The 12526-nt window shown below is 47.3% G+C and overlaps 1 protein-coding gene across 1 annotated transcript in view; it reads right to left on the bottom strand.

The window, feature by feature from the left end:
* The window catches only part of SSTR5 (somatostatin receptor 5), a 154746-nt gene extending 142597 nt beyond the window's left edge, over positions 1-12149 (bottom strand). Inside the window, exon 1 of the mRNA XM_086940538.1 lies at positions 11556-12149. The gene's annotated coding sequence lies outside the window, so the exon portion shown is untranslated. The remainder of the gene's footprint in view (positions 1-11555) is intronic.
* Between the last annotated feature and the right edge of the window lie 377 nt (positions 12150-12526).

The raw sequence follows: 12526 nt of genomic DNA, 5'->3' as shown, positions 1-12526 counted from the left end.
TACCTCAAAGGAGCCGGCTCACAAAAGAGCAGGTGCGAGTGACATAAAAAGTGCTAACCTTTTTTATTTCATGCCATGCAATGAAGGAAACATATGGATCATACATAAACGCTGACTCCCTGCAAAAACACGGATGCCACCAGCGCAAGGCATAAGGCAATAGTAAGCACCTCTCGAACTGGAGTGTCTCTGCCTCGGCTTTTTTGTTAGTTTTTTTATCTTTTAGTTTTATATAGCGCGAACCAGACCCTAAGATATCGGGTATCAGAGCGCTTTACATAGCAACAGAGAACACATTCATTTTATGTTAGACATGGGGAGATTAAGTGATTTGCCCAGAATCACAGGATGTTGAGCGTTGTTGCCGAGACTCGAACCCAGTTCTCCACCTTCCACGTCATCCGCTCTAGCAGTAAGGCTGCATCCTCTCCCCTTATGTTCGTACACACCCCCCCCCCCCACCCCCCTGCCCCCGCTTCATTTGGAACGAAATGACAAGTGCTGGCGAATGGGAGGCGACAAGCTTCAGAGTAAATAATGCACACCCCGCCAGCCAGCACGCATCCATTTATCAGGGGCCGCCGTCTCGGGCCAGGGCACAGTGATCACAGTATGCAAAGAGTAAACACCACGTGAGCGAAGGAAAGTGCATGTATGTTGCAAACGATAGAAGCGAAAGCACCGAATAATGACACCCTATAATGACAGTCAGTGCACTGAGGTACGATTAAATGGAGGGGAAGAAGTAGGTGCACATGAGGTACATGGGGTCAAAATCTGCAGCGCTTGGAAACAAGCAACATACGTGTATTATGCACTACATGGGAGATAAACGACTTATGACTGTGCGGCAACCTATGGTGTCAGGACTCAGAGTGTCATACAAATACGAAGAGCCGTCGGTTTAAATGCGATTTAGAAAAGGGGGTGGTGATGAACAGAGTGTCTGAGTTAAACAGACCACTCTTACCCAGTCCAAAGATCAGGGCTTGATCCATCACCGTTATTTATCTCACTGCCCCATCCCAGCTCAGAACCTGGCTATATGCAAATCAGTCTGTCCCTGGCCCAGTGCATCATGGGAACAGGGCAGACTAAACTACCAAGCCAATTCTTCACCAGAAAGGAGACAAGCTACCGGGGACCGGTTTCTGGCATTTCAGCCTTCTTCGGCCCGGCTTGCTTGAATCCTGATGGAGCAGTGAGAAAGGGACTCATGTCTGAGTATACCCTGCCACACCTATAGTGGCCAAAAACGATTTAGAAAAGGGGGTGGTGATGAACAGAGTGTCTGAGTTAAACAGACCACTCTTACCCAGTCCAAAGATCAGGGCTTGATCCATCACCGTTATTTATCTCACTGCCCCATCCCAGCTCAGAACCTGGCTATATGCAAATCAGTCTGTCCCTGGCCCAGTGCATCATGGGAACAGGGCAGACTAAACTACCAAGCCAATTCTTCACCAGAAAGGAGACAAGCTACCGGGGACCGGTTTCTGGCATTTCAGCCTTCTTCGGCCCGGCTTGCTTGAATCCTGATGGAGCAGTGAGAAAGGGACTCATGTCTGAGTATACCCTGCCACACCTATAGTGGCCAAAAACGATTTAGAAAAGGGGGTGGTGATGAACAGAGTGTCTGAGTTAAACAGACCACTCTTACCGCTCATTGCACCATCAGGATTCAAGCAAAAAAAAAAAAAAACCCGGGAGCTTGTTTCCTTCCCAGTGTAAGAATTGGCTTATGTAGTTTGGTTTGCCCTGTTCCCATCATGCACTGGGACAGGAACAGACTAATTTGCATACAGCCAGGTTCTGAAACTGGGATGGTGCAGTGAGCTAAAAAACGGTGTTGGATCTAGCCCTGATCTCTTGACTGGGTGAGAGCTTTCTGCTTAATTCAGAGACTCTGTCCCTCACCACCCCTTGTTGTAAATAGTCGGTTTAAATGCAGCACCCCTTTCCTCTTGCCTGTCCCTTGATACCACAATTCGTGTCCAGGGCAAGCTGCAGACCAGGGGTGTTGCTGTCGGGAGTTCATCTGGTGCAGTAACACCGGATCCCTGGGGAGTGAGCGGCCCCGGCACTCTCACTGTTGTGGGGCAAGTCGCAGGCCAGGGGTGTTGCCGTCAGGAGTTCATCGGGTGCAGTAGCACCGGGTGTCCCTGGGGAGTGAACGGCCCCTCACTCTCACTGTTGGCGTACTTTATTAACCTCCCCCCCCCCCCCCCCAGTGCATGGGAAGGGCCATGTGAATGTAAGAGAACTGGGATACCATAAGAACTGGGCAAACTGAGCGGCGTGACGTCAGAAAGCGTGACACAGCCCCCCTGCTGTGCTCAGTGCTGTAGGCAGAGCAAATTAACACCAGATGTAAGAATATAAAATACAAACGCTGCTTTCCAAAAGAGTGTGGGTGCAGTTTCTCCTCACAGCATCCCCAGGCAGCACTGCCGTGCCTGCTGACGTGGACTGCTTCTGCTGAAGTTAACAGGCTCTCCGAAGGAGCAACAGTGTAGAAAGAAACGTGTCCCAAACCGATGAAGAGATATTCAGAGAGTGTGAATGTAGTGCCTTGGATTGGAACCTGTAAAACTCGACTCAAATCCCAGTTTGGTACTTGACCAAAAATTGTGTGATTGTGGGCAAATTTAACCTGAAACTTCCAGCATGCAGATAAAAATATACAAAACTACGGTAGAGAATGAGGCTGCTGCCACAAGAGGATGTGACGGTCCCCCTCCTCTCCTCCAATACTTGAGTTATGTTACCTGATCCTCCTCTAACTACACACCATACCTTTCTACGTGCGATGTTAGAGTTTCTACTGCTACAATAAAAATATTGCTGTCAGAGCTACAACACTCGTCAATAAATAGGGATAAATACACAAACAGCCTGTACCTGTAATCTTAGAGGGCATTGGCCCCCTACAGCGCTGGGGACGCCTGGTTGCACCCCAGGGATGCCCAGGAGTGGACATTTCACGGGGAAAAGCCAGGACGGGTTCCCTAGCGGTATGAGTACAGCGCCAGGACACACTGCTTGCCGGGGTATCAGTGCGCTTTACAAATACGTCTACATTTACATTTACATTTACGGTAGCAAAGAATCAGCTTCTAATCCCGGCTTCTAATTGTTGCCGAATTGTGTGATTCTTGGCCAACCATATCCTCCTGCTTCACCACAGCTATCTAATATTCTAGTTATTACGAATGCTACATATCATGGGTTTTCGGGACTTCTGGGGGCTATATTCAACACTACGCATGTACTCTGCAGGCAGTGCACAGTGATGGTGGGAGGGAGCAAACGGCTCCTTGGTACTGGTGAACAGTGCGCTTAGCTAAGGTGCTATTCACCAAGATATGAAGTGATTGACGGCTGTCACATGTCACACTCTCAAGCTTGGCTGCAGCCTTTGCCCAGCAGCCCTGACAGTCGAGTCGATGGCTATCATGACTCCGCAAAACTATTGCTAACTCCATTAAGGCTCTGTAATGACAACATGGAGGGCAGATGGCAAGCCTATTGACCAAGATAGCGCCCACCTGCTGTAGTGAGAGCGCGAGGCGCACACTGACACTAAACTTGACGACTCATTCACATAAAAAATGACTAAACACCCCAATGGCGCGTCATAACTGAACCACAAACATCGATTGACGGTCTAGCATGGTTGACTGCTTAGTAACTGGGGGTCATTGTTTTTTTTTGGGGGGGGGGGGGGGCGGTGAAATTCATTGTGAACCTCCTTTTTTGTGATTTCTACTTCGTTTAAAATCCACAAGTTTTCATCGATTCGCGTGTCGTTTCATGATGTTTCACTATCTCATAGAAAAGGTTCGGGAGCGAAATTTCCACGATGTTTTTTCCTGAGTGAAATTGTTTTATTAATGGTCGGATATCACGTTTCTCAGAATGTTTCGCTCCGTGCTGATCGTAGCCCTAACCTGGACTAATCTGTGTCAGAATCCTCGAAATCAAGAAGTAGCTATACCATAAAGCGCTTTGAGGCCATACTAGCGGGCGGAAGAATAAAGCGACATAATCATGTCTAATATCGGACCGGATGATAGCATGTTAACATATCACATATCACATATCCAAAGACAGTTATCTTCCCTCCCACCCCTCCACCATGACCCTCACAGGCCCCCTCCTGCCTCAGCAGAGTCCCCGAGGGGGGCGGACACGGATCATCGCGAGCCCCTGGGGGCCGAGGCGGCGGTGAGACAGCGCGTCTTGACAAGGCCACCCCCAGCAAAGACTGACCCCTCCCCCCACGGCCGTCAGCAGACACAGTCCTGATGGAATGAGAACCCCCAGGCAGCGAGTGATTTCTATTAACGTCACTTTCGATCTAACCTCAGACCCCTGCGGTCCCCACAGCCTCACCCCAGTTACGGAATCAGGCCTCTTTACGTTTTGATGGCAACACGAAATTATGCGGAGTGTAGCGCCTCTTGCTACCTACCCCCGCCTCTACCCTCGTTCGCAGTCCGTGAATTGGAGTGAAAAGCTCCTTGCTGAGCAGTTCACGCGCACTGTCAGGAGATGGATTGCGTGCTCAGTGTCACGTGCGCTGGCGCCTTCCTGACATAGACATTGTCTAGGAAGGTCTGAGTACCTATTGAAGCGTTCATGTTCCATGCACTGTGGACACACGTTAAGTGAAATGTCACGCCTGGTGTATGCACCTGTGCGTGCACAGAAACGTCACAGTCACATTAAGGATAGGGAGACGTGCCATGTGTCAGTCGTTTTCAGCGCAGTTCAATTTCTGTGCCGTTTTATGGCCACTGTGAAAAATGAATGTTCTGTGTCAGTGTTTATTCATTGTGAAACACGCATGTTCTGTGCCAATGTGTACGCTTTGCGAATTGTGCATGTTTTGTGCTACTTCATTTCAGAATGACGACTGAAGCATGCATGTTCTGTGCAGTCTATGGGCAATGTGAAATATGCATGTTCTGTGACAGTTCATTGGTGATGTGAAATATGCATGTTCTATGCCAGTTTATGAGCAGTGTGAAATATGCATGTTCTGTGCCAGTTAATACGCATTGTGAAATATGCATGTTCTGTGACCGTTAATATTCATTGTTAAATATGCATGTTCTGTGCCAGTTTATGGGCAGTGTGAAATATGCATGTTCTGTGACAGTTAATAGGCAGTGAGAAAATATACATGCTCCGTGCCAGTTCATATGAATTGTAAAATATGCATGTTGTGTGCCAGTTTTTGGGCAGTGTGAAATATGCATGTTCTGTGCCAGTTAATATGCATTGTGAAATATGCATGTTCTGTGACAGTTTATGGGCAGTGTGAAATATGCATGTCTTGTGCTAGTTTATGGGCACCGTGAAATATGCATGTTCTGTGACAGTTAATATGCATTGAGAAATATGCATGTTCTGTGACAGTTTATGGGCAGTGTGAAATATGCATGTCTTGTGCTAGTTTATGGGCAGTGTGAAATATGCATGTTCTGTGACAGTTAATATGCATTGAGAAATATGCATGTTCTGTGACAGTTAATATGCATTGAGAAATATGCATGTTCTGTGACAGTTTATGGTCAGTGTGAAATATGCATGTCTTGTGCTAGTTTATGGGCAGTGTGAAATATGCATGTTCTGTGACAGTTAATAGGTATTGTGAAATATGCATGTTCTGTGACAGTTAATATGCATTGAGAAATATGCATGTTCTGTGACAGTTTATGGGCAGTGTGAAATGTGCATGTCTTGTGCTAGTTTATGGGCAGCGTGAAATATGCATGTTCTGTGACAGTTAATATGCATTGAGAAATATGCATGTTCTGTAACAGTTTATGGGCAGTGTGAAATATGCATGTCTTGTGCTAGTTTATGGGCAGTGTGAAATATGCAGGTTCTGTGACAGTTAATATGCATTGAGAAATATGCATGTTCTGTGACAGTTAATATGCATTGAGAAATATGCATGTTCTGTGACAGTTTATGGGCAGTGTGAAATATGCATGTCTTGTGCTAGTTTATGGGCAGTGTGAAATATGCATGTTCTGTGACAGTTAATAGGTATTGTGAAATATGCATGTTCTGTGCCAGTTAATATGCATTGTGAAATATGCATGTTCTGTGACAGTTTTGGCAGTGTGAAATATGCATGTCTTGTGCTAGTTTATGGGCAGTGTGAAATATGCATGTTCTGTGACAGTTAATATGCATTGAGAAATATGCATGTTCTGTGACAGTTAATATGCATTGAGAAATATGCATGTTCTGTGACAGTTTATGGGCAGTGTGAAATATGCATGTCTTGTGCTAGTTTATGGGCAGTGTGAAATATGCATGTTCTGTGACAGTTAATATGCATTGAGAAATATGCATGTTCTGTGACAGTTTATGGGCAGTGTGAAATGTGCATGTCTTGTGCTAGTTTATGGGCAGTGTGAAATATGCATGTTCTGTGCCAGTTAATATGCATTGTGAAATATGCATGTTCTGTGACAGTTTATGGGCAGTGTGAAATATGCATGTCTTGTGCTAGTTTATGGGCAGTGTGAAATATGCATGTTCTGTGACAGTTAATATGCATTGAGAAATATGCATATTCTGTGACAGTTTATGGGCAGTGTGAAATATGCATGTCTTTTTCTAGTTTATGGGCAGTGTGAAATATGCATGTTCTGTGCCAGTTAATATGCATTGTGAAATATGCATGTTCTGTGCCAGTTAATATGCATTGTGAAATATGCATGTTCTGTGACAGTTAATATGCATTGAGAAATAAGCATGTTCTGTGACAGTTTATGGGCAGTGTGAAATGTGCATGTCTTGTGCTAGCTTATGGGCAGTGTGAAATATGCATGTTCTGTGCCAGTTAATATGCATTGAGAAATATGCATGTTCTGTGACAGTTTATGAGCAGTGTGAAATATGCATGTCTTGTGCTAGTTTATGGGCAGTGTGAAATATGCATGTTCTGTGACAGTTAATATGCATTGAGAAATATGCAGGTTCTGTGACAGTTTATGGGCAGTGTGAAATGTGCATGTCTTGGGCTAGTTTATGGGCAGTGTGAAATATGCATGTTCTGTGCCAGTTAATACGCATTGTGAAATATGCATGTTCTGTGACAGTTTATGGGCAGTGTGAAATATGCATGTCTTGTGCTAGTTTATGGGCAGTGTGAAATATGCATGTTCTGTGACAGTTAATATGCATTGAGAAATATGCATATTCTGTGACAGTTTATGGGCAGTGTGAAATATGCATGTCTTTTTCTAGTTTATGGGCAGTGTGAAATATGCATGTTCTGTGCCAGTTAATATGCATTGTGAAATATGCATGTTCTGTGCCAGTTAATATGCATTGTGAAATATGCATGTTCTGTGACAGTTAATATGCATTGAGAAATAAGCATGTTCTGTGACAGTTTATGGGCAGTGTGAAATGTGCATGTCTTGTGCTAGCTTATGGGCAGTGTGAAATATGCATGTTCTGTGCCAGTTAATATGCATTGAGAAATATGCATGTTCTGTGACAGTTTATGAGCAGTGTGAAATATGCATGTCTTGTGCTAGTTTAAAGGCAGTGTGAAATATGCATGTTCTGAGCCATTTTACACACAGTATGAAAAAGCATTTTCTGTGAGAGTTCATGGGCAATGTGGAATATGCATGTTCAGTGCCAGTCTGTGGGCAGTGTTCTATATGCATTTTATGTGCCCTCTAAGTGCAATGTGTTATGTGCCTGTTCTCTGCCAATCTGTGGGCAGGGTGATATATGCCTGTTCTGTGCCAGTCGATGGACAGTGTGATTTGTGCATGTTCTGTGGCAGTCAATGGACAGTGTGATATGTGCATGTTCTGTGCCAGTCTATGGACAGTGTGATATATGCCTGTTCTGTGCCAGTCGATGGACTGTGTGATTTGTGCATGTTCTGTGGCAGTCAATGGACAGTGTGATATGTGCATGTTCTGTGCCAGTCTATGGACAGTGTGATATATGCCTGTTCTGTGCCAGTCGAAGGACAGTGTGATTTGTGCATGTTCTGTGGCAGTCAATGGACAGTGTGATATATGCATGTTCTGTGCCAGTATATGGACAGTGTGATATATGCATGTTCAGTGACAGTCTATGTGCAGTGTGATATGTACATGTCCTGTGCCAGTCTATGGACAGTGTGATATATGCATGTTCTGTGCCAGTCTGTGGTCAGTTGTTATATGCATGTTCAGTGGTAAGTGTGATATGTGAATGTTCTGTGCCAGTCTGTGTGCAGTGTGATATATGTATGTTGTGTGCCAGTCTGTGGTCGGTGCGCTATATGCATGTTCTGTGGCAGTCTATGGATAGTGTGATGTGCGCATTTTCTGTGGCAGTCTATGAACAGTGTGATATATGCATGTTCTGTGCCAGTCACGTGCAGTGTGATATATGCATGCTCTGTGGCAGTCAATGGACAGTGTGATATGTTCATATTCCGTGGCAGTCTATGAACAGTGTGATATGTTCATGTTCCGTGGCAGTCTATGAACAGTGTTATATGTCAATGTTCTGCGCCAGTCTGTGGGCAGTGTGATATGTGCATGTTCTGTGCCAGTCTATGGACAGTGTGATATGTGCATGTTCGGTGGCAGTCAATGGACAGATTGATATGTGCATGTTCGGTGGCAGTCAATGGACAGTGTGATATGTGCATGTTCGGTGGCAGTCAATGGACAGTGTGATATGTGCATGTTCGTTCTGTGCCAGTCTATGGACAGTGTGATATGTGCATGTTCTGTGGCAGTCTATGAACAGTGTGATATGTTCATGTTCTGTGGCAGTCTATGGACAGTGTGATATGTGCATGTTCGGTGGCAGTCTATGAACAGTCTGATATGTGCATATTCTGCTCCAGTTAATGGCGACTGTGTGCCTTCTTCCACTTTGTGCTACGTGTGCACGTATCTTGCTAACTTATTGTCGAAGTATAGAGTGCCGGATCTGCGTCAGTGTGTGCACAGTTTGATACATGGGTCCTCCGTGTGAGTGTGGACATTGCTTTGTGCTCTTTCCATGGCAGTGGTGCCTATTAAATGCCAGCCTCTGCATTTACAAGTAAACAGACACGATTCGTGCCTGGTGAAGATGCTCCCTTAAAATACCAGGCCCCTCCCCTTGAGGTGGCGGAATCACGACAACCCTTGAAGACGAGCACGTGACGTCACCAGCCGCGTCCAGTGCGTGAATTGTGACCCGTCCCGGTTAGTTCCCCAGAAACCGTGGAGTTCACTATTCAGAGTCTCAAACAGGAAGGGGCACTTCCCATGGAGGGCGCCGCCAAGTGGACCACTTTAGACATGCAAGGCCTACATTCTACATACAATCTACATTTTCGAGCCGTGGAAGAGACCGGAATAGATACCATGCGGGGAGTCGCCAGCTAGAGAATGCTGACGTGAAGAATTCCCCCACCACGGACTCATGAAGCCTTACATTTAGGATCATCTGAATCCTGAGGCAAAACTTTGCCTTTATCTGTGTTTAGGAAACAGTCGGAAAATATACTGAATTCCATATCCCTCATAGAACAGAGGTTGTGCACCTGAGCTTTTATCAGTACAGCGATTACAAGTTGTTAAAAAGACATACGTATAGCTGATTATCTTCCTTCCAATGTGAGTAGGCTACTTAGGGTTGGTCCTGCCCCGTTGGGAGAGAATTTACCACTGGTCCTGAGGAATGCTGGGTCGAACAGGACCCTAAAGCTGAAACATGTCGACCGATTTTTAGGACAGGGGGTTCAAATTTACTTAACCCTTTGTTGTCCGTACATTTTAATTGGGTTAGAATCACCCCTCTATTAAAAGTGTTGGTCGAGGGAGTGGTCTACACCCATTTTAATCTGCACCTGTTTGGTTTATTATACCCTTACACATACTAACTACAGGAACCCGATGAAGAAACACAGCTACCTACCATGAGAGGGTGCCTGAGGGTTCCTTTTTTCCACACTGGGAATTCACTATCCTTTTGACACAGTTCACTCTCTGATATAAGGCACTTAAGGGTGGTGGACAGGTCGTCTCACCGTTTCTACTTTTTGAGCTTTGTATGTACTATAGTTTTAGATACTCTTTTGTTGTTTTGGACTGACATACATTCTACATACGCCACATTCTAAAGTGTAGCGGCACTCGGCATTGGGAGCAGCGCTACACTTCACTCGCACTCGTGAATGGGCCGACCACTGAATGCGCGAGTGAATCAACCAACACGTGAAAGGAAGGGCGGATACAGACACGAATGCATGGAAGAATCAATTGATGGATGGCTTAATTACTCGACAGATCGACGCGATGGATGAGCGCAGACATGAAAGCACGAAGATGTTAGCGCATGGACCGATAGATGAATGCGTGGGTGGATAGATGCAGCCGTGAATGTATGCACGCATTAATGAATGGATGGATGGAAACATGCCAGAATGAATAGGAGAGACATTGATTGATCCATGCATTCAGCAATGGATAATGATCACTATAGACAAGTGTTTAGCTATATCGAGCAAACGATCTAAACGCTCTATCACCACCCTGGGGTACGTGTTATACCTTCATTTTGGCTTTCACATTAAAACAGCCCCTCCCCAAATACTCCCACCACAAACCCCTGTGAACCAGTCATATCCGCGATATTTTACGGAAAACCCTCTAAGAATGCGCGTGTTCTCCCGCCTCGCACTCCAGCTAACTCACAAGTGTCCTGGTCAGCCCACAGGCGCTGAAGCCATAACATCAGCCGGCGCGTAATGCACACAAGCGCTAAGAGGCTACTGCAGCAGCGCGCGTGGCATAGCGCTAAAAGGGAGCAGCACGCGCGTTATGCACACACAGGCTGAGTCCACAGCAGCAGCACGCGCGTTATGCACACACCGACTGAGCCACAACAGCCGAAGCACGCGCATTATAGCGCTAATAGGTCGCAGCAGCTACACGCCTTGTGCACAGACGCGCAAAGAGTCAACAGCAGCAGCACGCGCATTATGCACACACACGCTAAGAGTGCACAGAAGGTGCACACGCGTTATTCACACACCGGCTGAAGCCACAAAAGCGCATTATAGCGCTAAGAGGCCGCTGCATCAGCGCGCGCGTTAAGCACAGACGCGCTAAGAGTCCCCAGCAGCAGCACGCGCACACACACGCTGCATCCGCAGCTGCACGCGCGTTATGCACACACACGCTAAGAGTTCACAGAAGAAGCACACGCGTTATGCACACACAGGCTGAAGCCACAAGAGCAGCACGCGCTAAATAGCGCTAAGAGGCCACAGCAGCTTCACATGCGTTATGCACAGACGAGCAAAGAATCCACAGCAGCAGCACGCGCGTTATGCACACGAGCGTTTGAGCCACACCAGGCGCGCGTTTTACGCACAAGAGGTAAGAGACACATCAGCGCAGGTTGAGCACACAAGCGCCGAGAGGAAACAGCGCGCTTTTAGGCACACAGGTGGTAATAGCCAAAGCAGGTGCGCCTTATGCACACGCACGTTAGATAGCATTGCATTCTTAACTCACCTTGCCTCGGCGAGTTCCCCCTTCCACTCCTGGAAGTTTCTCTCTTCCTATACGCTGCAGACTTCCGATTATATCCCCGAGCACAGAGGGTGCGTGATGGAATTGAAGCTGTGTGGGTCACTCTTCAAAAGTGGGGGTCCTCTCCCCGCCCCTCTCATAGGTTCAATGACTAAAGTGCTGCCTGGTCAGAGTCCGGCACACAGCACTGCATTGGCTCCCAAGCTGGTGGTTCGCGGAGAAGGAGCCCGCTCAAGTCATGCTTACAGGTGGCACGCGTCTGTTTGTGCCAGTTGCTGCCAGGTAACTAATGCAAGTGCGCGCTGCCCCCTCAGCTGAGCCTCCAACAGGGCGCTGGGATGCGCGGGAGTGTGTACAGCGCCGGAGCACGCACAGCCCACACAGAGGCGCCCTGCTGGCCCCCTAGCCCCGCGCGCCTGTCTCCTGCCCGTGCACGCGCGTGGCTGCTGCTGGCACTGCCCAGGATAGGCGCAGGCGGGCTCTGCGCTCAGGACACCCAGAAGTGGCCGCATCTCTCTCTCCAAAGAGGGACGTGTGGAGTCAGACGTGCACCTTCCAGACACCCTTCTCTGCCATGGACACGCACCGTGGGCACCTGCCCTTCCTCCAGCCCGCCTATATGAGGGGGGAGCCTGGCCCTGCTCACCCCACCTCTGGCTGTCAGGGCTCTCAGATTGATTCCAGTGAGGGAGCCGGCTGGCGCAAAAGACCCCCCCCCCCCCTCTCTTGTGGCATTACAGTCTAATCGAATCTGCTGGGGAGATTGGTCTCAGGGGCTCCTGCAATAATTAAGGATTGTGTGAGGACCTTCATATCCAGAGCCAGTCGAGGTTAGAGGGAAGGGGAGCTGTAGGGGGGTTGTGCTTTCCTGACAGCATGAGGTTGGGGACCCCACTCTCACGGCAATTACAGGAAATGAAAAGTCGACTCTAACACGATTTAATACATTTATT

The sequence above is a fragment of the Lissotriton vulgaris genome, chromosome 10 (assembly GCF_964263255.1).
Source record: "Lissotriton vulgaris chromosome 10, aLisVul1.2, whole genome shotgun sequence".
Lineage (NCBI taxonomy): Eukaryota > Metazoa > Chordata > Amphibia > Caudata > Salamandridae > Lissotriton > Lissotriton vulgaris.
This window is presented reverse-complemented; position numbering and strand designations above follow the sequence as displayed.